General features: G+C 34.6%; 1 protein-coding gene across 1 annotated transcript in view; it reads right to left on the reverse strand.

Annotated features, from left to right (window-relative positions):
- Window positions 1-15,055, reverse strand: part of CDC73 (cell division cycle 73) — a 130,967-nt gene that overhangs the window by 70,134 nt on the left and 45,778 nt on the right. The gene's annotated exons all lie outside the window — the stretch shown is intronic.

The following is a 15,055-nucleotide window of genomic DNA, read 5'->3' on the forward strand; positions in this document are numbered from 1 at the left end:
TCAGTTATTGCACTCTTAAGGAGTACTACCACTTAACTTCAAGGATATCTGTACAAATACAACAGGTTCCTCCAACTGAAGCAAAAGTAATTACTTACAGGCACAAAGAGAATGTACTGTTGAAAAAAGATACAGGATAAAGACTGCAGCAGCAGTTTCATTCAATACATTCTTAAGATGCGTGTCTGCCAAACTGCAACATATGGGAAGTTTATTTCCTGACAGCAGGTGTACACATGCCAATACTTAATCATTTTATGGCACCTACTTCTTTCTCTGAGTGCCAAGTTTACAAACCTGCAGTTTTTAATTTGGTAGATGACAACTATTCCATGTTACCAATTTAAAACCTTTTTTGGGAGGGATGGGGGAAAACTACAAATGTTTGATGAACACTTGATTCTAGGATGACAATGTATACAACGCACTTTTACCAAGTTTTTAATAAAAAAAAAGTAAACAAAAAAATCTTTACTGAGTGTTACAGTACAAGTATTTTCACAGTAATTCTGTTTGGTTCCATTACAAAGTTTAAAATCAAGAAATAGTAACCCACTAAGTTTGAAAGTGTTTTGAATTCATAAAAGTATGTAAAATTTAACGATCTAAATCTAATGAAGATGTTACTTATCCTAATTGTAATGACAATCATTCTTATCCTTGATTCTATTCTGAAGAGATACTGTACCAAAACAGAACTGTAATAACTGTTAAAGTTCAGAATCACAGAAACTGTTTAAGTACTTATTATTTAATATGTTACATTCTATTTATACTGAATATATCTCCCATTTTCAATTCAGTAGTCTTAAGTATTCTATTCTACATAGAGTAATTTTGAAAGCCAAGCTATATAACATCCCAGCTCTTGGTTAAGTCCATTTCTCACTTAATTTATTCTATATGATTATAAAAACACTAAAGTTACTAAATGCCAAACTCATTAAATAAAAGTCACACATAAGAGGATAATACCAAATTAGGTAAGTAAGTTTCAGGAAAGACAAAAGTAATCTTTCCTTCAATGTAGAGTAATTCTCTCATTTCTACTTCAGAAGTTTTTTTAAAAAAGGGTATATGTGTGTACATGTATGCATGCGCAATTATGTACCCAGAAACAGAGCCCAAGCACTATCTGCCTAAATTATGATTATAGTGCAGAATCTTTAAAAGATAGTATTTTTCTTCTGGAAAAATTCAAGTTTAAAAAGTTGACTTATGAAAAACAGAATTCTTAACAGACAACTAAATTCCTATCTTACGCATCAATTTAAAATCATTTCAATATCCCTGAGAATACTATCTTGAGAAGTGACAATAATCTGGTAACATAGAGTTCTCAAAGAAAACTCGATCAAATAATAAAGTTTCCTAATGCTGCTGAAAATCTGTATTTTAAAATAAATATTCTATTAATTTATTCTTGACCTTCCACTCTCAATATGCAAGAGTAATTCTTCAGAAAACATGAATTTTTATATTATGATATCTCAACATCTCACCAATAGTAGCTGTGCCTTATTCATGCCCAGTACTATGTGATTATGATTACACATGAAAATATAATGTTAAATTCTATTTGCACTACATTTAGTCAAAGAAAAAAATCAGGAACAACTATGTAATCTTTATGCTCAAAGTGTTAATAAATATTTTAGAAGATAAAAATACCAAAACTTTTGATAGTTACACTAGTTTTGATCAAGATTATAGGTAGTGAAAGTCTAATTCAAGTAAATAATTTAAATTTCTCACCTTTTAGTATACAGCAGAATCACATATAACCTCAACTGGAATCTTACTGATATCTATTACCAAAAACCCCTATGACAACAATAGCAACAATGGCAGCAGGAACTATTTACTGATAGAGCATACACTATATGCCTGGTTCTGTGTTACACCACTTTACACACATGATCTCACAGAATCCTTACAAATGACACTAAGAGACAGGAAAGAAAGACTCATGCAAGAAGTTACATACCTAAGATCACACAGCTAATAAAAGCAGCAAAGCTCCATCTTAAAGACCATGTTCTCAACCAGTATGTTATTCTGCTGTATATTTCACATAGGACACCTGCAGTAAGAGCTAAAGAGCTAAGCAAAAATGGCCTGTCCTCTAATTCTACTATTCTCTGCTTATTCTCCATCTTCTGCCAGGGAAGGCTTCATAACCATTTTCTCACACTGGAGGGGCACCTGATGTTAGGTGCAAATAAAGAGAAAGGGAAAAGAAAGGAAATCTGATCCCTTTTTTTTTCTTCTTCTTTTCAACCGTTTACATCTGGTGGCCAAAACCTTAGAAAACCCTAAGTTTACTGCTTATCTCTTGCTTCTTTGGGCTCTGAGATACATCTGTAAACAACAGACATATGTCGCAGTTAGAAATTATAAAAGGTGCCTACTTGGAAGCACATTAGATCATTAGTAACGGACAAAAGTAGCACTGCATTTACTAACTCTACTAGTCAGTCACCTACTGTTTTGGGATGAGGTGGTAAAATCCTTTTATCCAGCTGATTTCAGGGTTTTTTTTTTCCTTTTCAGTTTTTACTGCTTAACTACAAAATCTATTAAATTAACACAGCTTTAAGAAGACAAAAAAGAATATCCCTACTATGCATACATTTCTAATAGACCTCACAGAATATCAGTTTATCACTTAAACAGTACTCTCAAAAAACAGAGAATGTACACAAATACTAAAAAGTGACGTTCTGAGTTTCAGGAAGACACCTGTTACACACTACATCAACACACACGCACAACCTTCCTCTAAGCACGATATAACTATAAATCTTACTATTTCAAGATACAATATGTCAAAAGAGGAAGAAAAATGTTTCTGTATCTACAGGAATTGTTTCTTCTCTCTTTACCAGAGCAAATATCTGTGCTAAAGGACAACTGGAACTAACGTAATTGTCTCAGTCTGTCTATTAATCTAATCATTTCAACTTCCAACTGAATGTGACAGATTCTAAATTTGAATCTCACTGTTGACAGTATCCTAAACACTGAAAAAAATAGATTGACAGATCTAATAGATCATAAAAATACTAAATAACAGAAAACTATATAACATTATATGAAAAATCTTGAATTCATGTTTTTATGAATTTTTAAGTAAATGTTTAAAATCACAAATTTATACAATAGAATAAAATAAGGGTGTATGTCATAACTAAAATGCTATTAAAACATTAGAATATAGATAACAGAATTAACATGAGATTCTGACAGCGATGAGAATCTTCTAATATACTGAAGGTTTGAAACAATAAAAATCACATTAAAACCACAAAACAGTTATTTAAAGTAATTTCATAAAACTGTTTCCAGTTATGATTTGAAAAATAAATACTATCAGAAAATTAAAACTAGAAGAAATTACCATAAGCCCCAGCCAAAATCTACTTGATTATCAGATAAAATTGAGAAGAGAAATAAAAATGTTCAGTAAGCCCATAATGAGATAATGTGTTATGGTTTAACAACAGTTTTCAAACTAACTTCCTCATATGTCTCAGTTACTATAATTAGTAAAACCAGGACAGCTGTGTTTTAGAGTCCTGCCCTCACTTTAGTACAACTGCAATTTTATGTTTAAATGAAAAGTTTCCATGTCAAAGTTCATTTGAAAAGAGTGACCAATGTTTATTTGCTTTTTGTGTACTGAAAACTACCTCAATGATTCTTGAACTGAAATACAACTACAGAAAAGATAAAAATACATATATTTACTCATCATATAACATCCAACATATCAACTTAAAGAATAAAAGGAACTCAGATAATCAGTCAAAAAAAAGATTAAAATACTAAAACAAGAGTCTTAGACACGAGCCATTATACAATACAAATAGTGAAAAAAAATTCACAAAGGCAACATTTTAAAAATAAGGGATAATCACAAGTAAGAGGAAACTCTGGTGAAAACTAAACTTTTACCAAGAGGTATAAAAATTCTGACAAGAACAGACCATTTTTTTTTTAGTTAACAAGAATACCTACTTTTAAAAATGGACATTCTTCCCCAATTAGCATGTTTTCTTCATCTGTATTTTCCAAATACAATAGGGAAAAAAACTGTTGTAGTAAGCCCAGTCAAATCTTAATGAATATTTTTTAAAGTTTTTAGCGTGTATGGATGGAAATCACAAAATGATTATAAAATTAATATGGAAAAAAGGTATCAGTAGCTAAGAAAATATTGAAAGTGATCTTAAAGAATGTACTATAAAGCTGGGGCACCTGGGTGGCTCAGTCGGCTAAGCATCTGACCCTTTGTTTTGGTTCAGGTCATGTCTCATGGTTTGTGAGTTGGAGCACATCAGGCTCTGTGCTGGCAGTGTGGAGCCTACTTGGGATTTTCTCTCTCCCCCTCTCTCTGTGCCGCTTCCCCACTTGTGCTGTCTCTGTCTCTCTCATTAACAAGCTAATGGCTATCATATCAAAGTTTGTACTATATCTCGCATTATTAGCACATGTTCACTAAAGCTGTTCTAAGATTTAATAAATTTTAAATATTTTTAAAGAACTTTCTAGAAGTATATATGATAAGCAAAATTTTAATAAAATGACAGGATTAGAAGACCTTTGAGATACTTTTTTCAATCATTCAAACATCTTTTGAGAGACTACAATATGTTGGGTACAGACACTATGATGATAATCAGTTAAGATGGTCTACCTAATAAATGATGTTTGGTTACTTGGACAGCCATAAGAAAAAAAAAAATTTGTTCTTCAACCATGTATTAGAAAAATTTCCAACCAGATAAAAGATCTAAATGTAAATAACGAAACAAACCAGTTCAATGGGGGGGGGGGGGGGAGTGCATTTCTTTATAACTTGGGAGAAGAGTTAACTTTCCTAATTACGACAAAACTACTTTCCACAGAAGAGATTTATAAATGTGATTACAAAATACTTTGAAAGAAACTCTGGCATGGCAATAAAAATATCAACAAAATCAGAAGACAAATGACAATCTGAGAGAATACTTGCAACCTATAAAAGTTTAATATCCCCAATATACTGAAATGATACAAAAGAAAAAAGGAAGAGGAAGAGACCAACATTGTGACAGAAAAATGGGGAAAAACATTAGTTTACAGAGAAAGAAATGATAAGACCCTTAATCATAATCAACCTTGATGAGAATGCAAATAAAAACCACTAAGAAACCATTACTCACCTATCAAATTAACAGAAAGTTAAGCCTGACATCATACCCTTGATAGACCTGTAGGAAAATAGGCACACTCAGACATACTGGTGGGAATGGTACAACTCCTAATGGGGGGGAGGGAGGGGGGAGAATTTGATAACATCCTGCAAAAGTACAGAAGCATTTACCCTTTACTTATCAATTGTCCATCTAGGAATCTCTTCCCAAAACACTTGATAGCAATATGATATTCAGTAGGCATAACACTAATCATTAGGACATGATTAGTAATAGCAGAGGACAGAAAACAACCTAAATGTCCATCCATATAGGCCTGGTTAAATAAACCAAGGCACACTACAACATATTGGACTATATATTCATAGTGGGATATAGTCTAAGGAAAAAATTATATCCGACTACCTTATAGTAAACAATAATATCAGCATTGTTATTTTGAAATTTTTACTGAAAAACAGAGCACACAAGAAATTATGCTAGTATGATTAGGAAATGCTATGAACTGTTTAAGAAAATTCCCTTTCTACTGATTATCCATATAAGCCTGTCCTTACATACATCTTCAATAGAATAGGTGTGGAAAAGCAAATTTATTGAAAAAGAATAGGTATTACTTATTCTTAAGGATACCATCATAAAAAGGGTAAAAGAAAATAATGAATACAGGTTGACTGGTTTTACATACACACACTCATTATGTATTTGGCAGGAGGAGGGGGGATAAGAGGATGACTGAGAGAATTAAGGGGAACTCTGAGCATCAGAAAAGGAAAAACAACAGACTCAGATCTGGATAACCACTGTACCTCAACAAGGGAAAAGTACAGAACCCTCTTCTTTCTGAAGTACAAAATGCTGTGGTTTAGGATGGATGTAAGAATACAGAGCATAGACTAAAGAGGAGTTGCTTATTAAGCATTTAAAAAAGAAAAAAAAAAAAAAAAAGAAAAGAAAAGAAAAAGGTTAAAACTGAGAACACCAGATTTGAGTTAAAACTATGTATTCTTATACTATACTCCTATAAAAATCCATCATAATCTTTAAAAACTTCTAGAAAATTCCCAACACTGGCAGATTTTCCTTGGAAACCTACTCCACCCTCAATTTAGAAAGTTCTAGGAAGACTTTCAATCAAGGTAGCCTGCCTCGCACTGCTCAAGCTAAAATAATCCAAGACCCTCTCTTCTAGTAAGCTGAACCCTAAGGGAAACACACACACACACACACACACACACACACACACACACACACACACACACAGAAAAAATGATCAGAGCTAACTCACTTGAACTTCAGTACCGTGAAGAAATTATCCATTAATTCTTGCTACCTAGATCCTCAAAGCTGCTTATGGTTCCTGTCCCTTCTGCCACTTGGTTCTGATTTCCTAAGCTCACCTACATATAATTTTTCAGTACTTTTTTTCTTTGCTACAGTTAGACTCAATTTTTGCTAGTTACCAAAGAATCCTGACAGAAAACCTACCACCAGGAAATTCTGAAGTAATAAAATGATCCCTAGCTCCTATGATGAATGCTCCATAAGACCATGCCCTCCGTGTTCTGCTACCTGAAATCAAGAGTGCAAAGGGATCCAGGAACTTCTCTGCTAAAGAAAACACACTGAAAATTTCAGACCTGTTCATCATCCATATCCATGGTTCAACCCTCAAAAGAGCAACAAAGTTGTTTTCAGCATACAAAATAACACAACTGAGACCATGTTGCTATAAATACCTTATTGCTGAGGGGAGATCAGGGAAACAGAGTTTGGGACCTCACTTCCTGAAGTCATACTACTATGAGGGAGAGCCAACACATCTGAAAAGTCACAACAAAAACTGACTGCCTGAGCCTGATACACTATAAAATGTTGTCTGAGCTTAAAAAGTAATGAACAGGGAAGGGAGGACTGGACTATACCATTTCACATTTGCTACTTAAAACTGTATTCCTGGGGGTGCCTGGGTGGCTCAGTCAGTTAAGTGTCCAACTTTGGTTCAGGTTATAATCTCACAGTTCGTGAGGTTGAGCCCCACATCAGGCTCTCTGCTGTCAGCAAAGAGCCTGCTTCGGATCCTCTTCTCCCTCTCTCTCTCTGCCCCTCCCCTGCTCATGCTTATGGGCTCTTTCTTAAAAATAAATAAAAGATTAAAAAAAAAATAAAATAAATCTGTATTCCTTTATCAGAAATCTGTCTGACAAGGTAAAAAATAAACAAAAGCAAAAAAAAAAAAAAAAGAAACAGTTACAACCTTCTTCCTAGTAGGTTTATTTAAGAGAGAAAAGAGAATAAATGACTCCTCTACACTTAAGAGAGAAAACTAATAGCTGGGCAAAAACAAGATAATTTTTACAAAAATAAAATGAATTTTTAAAGAAACTTCATAAGCAATAACCCCAAATTTAAACTATTTATATGTCTGAGTGTCTATATGTATACCTACATTTAACAATATGTTTAAACTGAAGTTATCCTCTCTCATCTTGAAATTTAATACTTTTTCATCATTTCACGTCTTGGTGAATGGCCATCTCCCGTCAGTGGCCACATGAGAACACCAACAGTCACCCCTGCCACTTCCTTCTCTTGTTATCACCATATCTTTCTATCCCCAAAATCTGGATTCTGAATGGAATCCATCTACTTTTCTTCATCCTACTCCTCTGGTAGTTCAAATGAGTATCTCTCACATGAACCTGCAATAACTTCACAATTGGTTTCCTCATATTCATGCAATCTGTTTCCCGTACTACAGCCAGAATGCCACTTTCAAAACACAAAGCTGTTCACATTATTCCAGTGCTTAAATGCTTCCCAGTGTTCTTGGGACAAGAACCCTGGCTAGCGACAAGATCCATAAATGGGTCTCTTCCTTGCTAATAATCTCTGCCCAATCTTCTCATCGTTATCTGTGCCTTGTCCTTTGTTCTGTAAACTACCTCTGTCTTCCTTAATTTTCAAGGCAATAAACAACAACAACAAATCCTAGACTAGAACCGGAGTTGAAATCTGACTCAATAAAACAACTTCAGTTTTTGGCTTCAAAGTATTTTTATCTTATTTGAAAGGAAACCTTTCTAAGGTATCGAATCTATTTTTCTCTACAGTGATAAAACTCACCCACTGATTTGGATACTGGCTCACCTATAGTGCAAATAATAAAGCAATATTTAAGAAAATATATGTTGACCAAAAAAAGTATGAGTATCCTGGAAATAGTAACTATAATTGGTTACACAAGCTTTAAATTCCTCTCAGTCATCTTGGGACTATACAGAAATGGATTTACAAACTGCCTATTAGAACTCAATCATAAACAGAGAAGCAATGGTGAAAGTGCTAATGATCAAGCTTACCAAAAGCCACATGTTTTAAGAGCCTGCATATCAGTGCATTTCTAACCAGGGATTATTATGCCTACGAAGATCAAGAGGAGAAACATTAGCTTTCCTCAATATAAATTCAATACACATGAAACCACTGGGCATGATTCCCTAAACCAGTTTTACCATACTAAAATTCTAGAACTCCAACATTAGGCTAAAAAATTCTTGAGCCCAGTCCTCTTTAGAGTTGAAGAAACATTCAGAAGTCTGTTCCTTATGTGATAAATATTTACTGATAGTCTACGCACTGAGTCACGATCTGTAGATACAACAATGAACAAAAACAATCACTGTATTGTTGAGATAATACTCCTTTGACCATTTATCAAATCTTCATAAAAATGAGTGAAAGGACAGGAGCACCTGGGTGGCTCTGTCGGTTAAGCATCCGACTTCGGCTCAGGTCATGATCTCTCGGCTCCTGAGTTTGAGCCCCGCTTCCAGCTCTGTGCTGACAGCTCAGAGCCCGGAGACTGCTTCAGATTCTGTGTCTCCCTCTCTCTCTGCCCCTGCCCTGCTTGTGCTCTGTCTCTCTTCCTCTCAAAAACAAATAAACATTAAAAAAAAGACCCACTTTTTTAATGAATGAAAGGACAAATGTGATTATCTGTCATGTAGGAAAAAAACACAATGCCTCGCAAGCATATAACAGGAGATCTAACCTAATCTGTGTCACCTAGGGTCAGAAAGCCTTGTGAGGAAACGTTAAAGCTAATGTCTAAAAGATAATTAGATGGGATTCAGGCAAAGGGGGAATAATTCCAGGAAGAACGAACAACAGCTACAATGGCCCTAAGGATGAAAAAACAAACCAAGGCACAAAAATATAGAGAAAGATTATTAAAAGCTGATGCTAGAAAGGTTAAAAAAAGGCAGGGGGGGAGGGGGGAGACAGATAAAACCATATGAACACTTACAGCACATATTAAGAATTATGGTTTGGGGCACCTGGATAACTCAGTCTGTTAAGACTCTAAGTTTGGCTCAAGTCATGATCACGCAGTTTGTGAGTTCCAGCCCCGCACAGGGCTCTGCGCTGACAGCTTCAGATCCTGTCTCTCTCTCTCCCCTTCCCCCACTTGCTCGTGCGCGCTCTCTCTCTCAACAACAAACGTTAAAAAAAAAAAAGAACTATGGTTTTTAATTCTAAGAGTAATGGAAAACCACTGAAGACACAGCAATATTTGGAAAACAGAAAAAAAGCTGAGGCTAGTTCATGTCAAAGGGCCTCTGTCTTAACTCCTTCTGAAGCACACTGGCTATAACAGGAAGAACATATTGGCAAAACATATGAGTGATACGAGAAGAGCAATTATGAGACTACTGCATAATCCTGGAAGATATAAAAATAATCTGGAGCAGAAGTATGGTAGTGAAATAAAGAATTCCAGAGATGTTAGAAGGTTAACAGGTCTTCATGATGTCTAGATATTGGAGGTGAGGGAGAAGGAAGTGACAAGGATGATGCCCAAAATCCTGGCCTGGGCACTGAGGAAATTATGATGCCATGTTTACAGAGAGAAACACTGTATGAGATCCTAATTGACCAAGGAAGGCATAATAAAGTGCCATCAAAAAATATATAAAAGGATTGTGAAGTGGCACGGAGGGTCAATGTATTACTAAAACATCAGTAACAATAGCAAACTGTAACTACTACTCTGTACTCATAAAAGAATGGAAAGTAAAAATACAAGGTATATTATGAGCTTAGGACAAATTCATTAATTTAATAAATATTTTTTAAGCAACACCTCTCTGCCAGGTACTCTGTTACCAGAACTAGAGATACACTAGAGAGCAAGAAAGATGTGGTTCCTACCTTCAGATCCACATATTCAAAGAAAATCATCATGATAAACAAATAAAACCAAGATTACTAGAAGAAAAAAACAGGGCAGTGTTCCTGAGAAAGTGACCTTTGAACAAAGGTCTGAATCAGGAGGAGCCAATCTTATTAAGAGCAAGAGGAAGAATGATCAAGACAAACAGAACTGCAAAGACAAAGAAAGGCCAAAAGGTTGAGAAAAATTTGACAAGTTTGCAGAGAAACAGAAAATAAACACTAAAACAGAACTACAGCCAGGACCTTCCTTAAAACCTTTACCAAAAACAAAAACACCTTTACCATAGCGCAAAGAGTTGTGGATCCCTAATCTGGATGGGAGAAAAAATAAAATTATAATTCTGAAATAAAAATAATTTTAAAATAAAATTATAATTTTATTTTCACCAACCTGTAACAGAAATTAACATTTCCTTCCTTCATGAATGTAGGCAACAAACCACAGCACTACTATTAACACTGGCATGACTCTGTCACCAACAGAAAGCAGGTATTTTGATATCACGTTACAACTGTTACAGGGATCCTGAAATATGTATGTTCACACTTTAAAGTTCTGGCATTTTATTAGATCTGTCACTAGATCTTGTTATAATGATAATTATAGTAATCTGTGTGATGGGCAGATAGAAAATCATATGCTATTCTCTCTAATTATATTTATAGTTTTTCATAATTAAGGGGGGGTGGATTCATTAGTTGTTCTGCAAAAAGAAGTCCCTAGAAGCAAAAAAAAAAAAAACTTACAAAGCACTGTCTTTTGAAGAACAAATTAAGAAAGATGCCCCTTTCTCCAGTTTGATGATATCCCAGACTAGGTTGTCTGACTTAATGAGGGTGCAAGCTAACTAGGATTTTCCTCTTTCTTCCCTCAAAATGTTCAGGCAAGACAGTAGTAAAAATTGCTTTGGTATTATTCATATCTTATGAGTATGTACTTCTTGTCTAACAGCACTCATTTCAGAGAAAAAAAATAAATTCCCATTATCATCAGCAGCCTGGGCCTAAAAAATTAGTCTTTGATCAAACTAGCATATCTTGGTATTAGAAATAGTAATGGTTTAAGAAAAAGAATAAGTTATCATCTTAAGCTAACAAGTACTGATTTAGTTTAGCCTTTTGGAAGAACAGGGTAGGAGAGAGAAGAATAGCTAGGTAATTTGTGCTTCTTTACTAATGCATTATATAACAATGCAGTGTGCCAGGTCACTGGAATCTTCATGACTGCTAGAAAACAAAAAATCTGGATGGGGGTGAGGGAATGCTATACTTAGGCAACTGGACCATACAAGATGGTTCTCAGGATGTCAAATAATGACTAACTGAACAGGAACCCTTTCCACCTGTGTAACTAGAATAGGCTGTAGACACCTCTCCAGCTTAGTGTATTTAAGGCAGGAACACTAAGGAGGCCCTGCAACCTGCAGGAAGGTGGGCTCATCAATGCTCTCTTCTTGCCCATGCCTGTTACACTATCCTGTTCTCTTCACTCCTCATCTACCTGAACAGACTATCAACTGCTCCCCTATTTTTGCATAAATGTTTTCCCAGTCTGACTGACAGACCAAAAAGCCTTATAACTTTGTTCCCCAAATATCATATTCTCACAAATCAGGAAAAATGTCTTAGCAAAACTCAATATATTCTTTATGAGAAATTTTCTTTTAAAAAGCGACCAAAAATCCATTTGGCTTTAAGCAATTAAAAGTTCCTTACTATAAAAAATTAATAAAATTTTAATTTCTTCAGTACTAGGAAATAGATTGTTTCACACTGTTGTTAGTCTAAAAGCCAAGTCCATCATTAACAATTGTCATTTAATATTTTTGAGTTTCCTAAGACATATAGAAATAATAGTTTTAACTACAGTACATAGGCCAATAGCCATTATGTAAACAATGGCTCTTATAAATTTAATGTCAAAAGTTAGTGTTCTTAATGACTATGTCAGGTGTGTATTTAAATAGGATACTTCCTAAAATTCATTTAAATATCAATTCCTAAGGCCATAAAATTCAAGTCAAGTATTGACTGCTGATTTCAGTATTTAAAAATTACTATCTTATATCAGTTCATAAAAATTTTAGTCAAGGCAAGAATTCCCCAATAGGATTCAGAGGGAGCATGGCCCTGCTCACATCCTGATTCAGACTTCTGGCCTCCAGAGCTGAGAAAATAAGTTGTTATAAACAAAGAAAAAAAATATTATCCAAAAGTTAGCAACCTATAGCTGTGGACCAAATACGGACATTGCCTATTTTTGTATATCTCATGGGCCATGACTGGCTTTTACATTTTTTAAAGAAGCTTATTTGAGAGAAAGAAAGAAACCACATATGCGTGTACAAGCGGGGAAGGAACAGAGAGAGGCGGCGAGAGAGAATCCCAGACAGGCTCTGCATTCTTACGACAGAGCCTGACACAGGGCTTAAACTTGAGAACCATGAGATCATGACCTGAGCTAAAACCAAGAGTCAGAAGCTTAACCGACCAAGCCACCCAGGCACCCCTGGTTTTTACATTTAAAACAAAAATTTTTTTAATGTTTATTTATTTTTGAGAGACAAAGAGACAGAGCACAGGAGGGGGAGGAACAGAAAGAGAGAGAGACACAGAATCTGAAGCAGGCTCCAGGTTCCAAACTGACAGCACAGAACCCAAAGTAGGGCTTGAACCACGAACCGTGAGATCATGATCCAAGCCGAAGTCAGATGCTTAACTGACTGAGCCACCTAGGTGCCCCTGGTTTTTGTATTTTTAAAGTTGAGAAAAAAAATCCAGATGATAGTAATACTATTTAGTGATATGTAAAAATCATGAAATTTAAATTTCAGTATCCATAAAGGAAATTTTACATCTATTGGAATGTAATCACACTACCTCACTATATACTGTCTATAACTGCCTTTGCACTACAACAGCACTTATGTACTTGAGACAGAGACCTCTCGTGACTGAGCACTGCTGACTGGCACACTGCATGAACTCAATTATATCATCTCATTCTATTTTAATTTTCTAAAAATTAATCACTGATATTTTGTCTTCCTCTATTTATCACTGCATCCCCAGAACGTATACTACTGCCCAGCATATGGCAGGCACAAATCAACACAACAAATATTGGTTGAAAAAATGAAAAGAAACACTGTGTATCCCATATTTGTCCATATAGCAACATCTGAGCTTCAACTGCAATTTTGGAACTTCTACCTAACCTTCAATTGACAATAATAAATCTGAAATGTAATGATGTGCTAAAAAGGCAATTATAAAGAAAATAATCTAACAGAGTTCAAGAAATGCCTTCCAAATGACAAATATGCTCAGTTAATATCATACGTTCATGGACTGATACAAGTATTTGCCAGTATCTATCTGTATAAAAAGACATTTCAGAGACACAATACATAAACTTTCATTACAGATCAATCTTAACAGATGGACATTTACAAACAATTTTGGTGATAGAGAACACTAACTTTGAACCACAAAATATTTTCATGCCACCAAAAGAAATTCCAATCTTCTCATTAGCAGATCAGTATCACACAAAAATGTACTATTACTATATTTGTAATCGAAAACTTGTGTAGATTTTATTTATCTCCTGTTATTTAAGTACCTACTCTAAAGTCTTTGATTTTACCTGTAAGTCTAAAATATTTACTATCTGGCCCTTCATAGAAAATGTCTGCCAACCCCCAATTTTAATCATTACATTTAAACCTTTTAAATCATACACACTAGAAAATGTAAGGCACTAATGAAAACATACTTAAACCATAAAAATTCCTTTACATTAATTACTTTTGTTCATACCAAACTCTACATTTCTCTGCACTCATTAAAAACAATTTCACAGTAAAGTTTTAAGAGTTCAGCTTAGATAACAAACACTGAGTATTTTAGAAATTAGCTTTCCCTACAGACTTGATAATTGTTTCTTAATGAATTCAACCAAAAATTACAAGGCAAAACTGAACTTACATGTGAAACTCATATTGTAGTAATAGAAGGCTTGCTTATTTTTTTATAGCTGAGCACCAAAAATCAATACAGCATAAAAAAATGAAAGCCTAAATAAGTTTTTCACTGTAGGACAGATACAAATGTTAGCATACTTAGTTTAAATGTACCAATGAAGACTTCAAGCACATTTTTATCAGAATTATTCATGCATTTATAGGGGCCAGGGGACCATGTGGCATGTTGTGTACATTTATATGTGTATAAGAAAATTACCTTTCTTCTCCTATTACTGAAAATAGTTCTGGTAATTTGTCTAACTGAATTTTATATAAGAAATATAACCAACAGAGGTGTCTGGGTGGCTCAGTCAGTTAAGCCTCCAACTCTTGATTTCAGCTCAGGTCATGATCTCACAGTTGGGGAGATTGAGCCCCACATTGGGCTCCACGCTCATAGCACAGAGCCTGTTTGGGTTTCTCTCTGTCCCTCTCTCTCTGCTCACTAAATAAATAAATAAGAAGTATAACCCACGCTCACTAAATAAATAAATAAGAAGTATAACCACGTAAATTGTGAACTAAAATCAGGAAAATTTTCTATACGATTAGTTATATTTATTTTTTAAAAATCCTTAGGGGCACATAGAT

The sequence above is a fragment of the Panthera tigris genome, chromosome F3 (genome assembly GCF_018350195.1).
Source record: "Panthera tigris isolate Pti1 chromosome F3, P.tigris_Pti1_mat1.1, whole genome shotgun sequence".
Classification (NCBI taxonomy): Eukaryota; Metazoa; Chordata; class Mammalia; order Carnivora; family Felidae; genus Panthera; species Panthera tigris.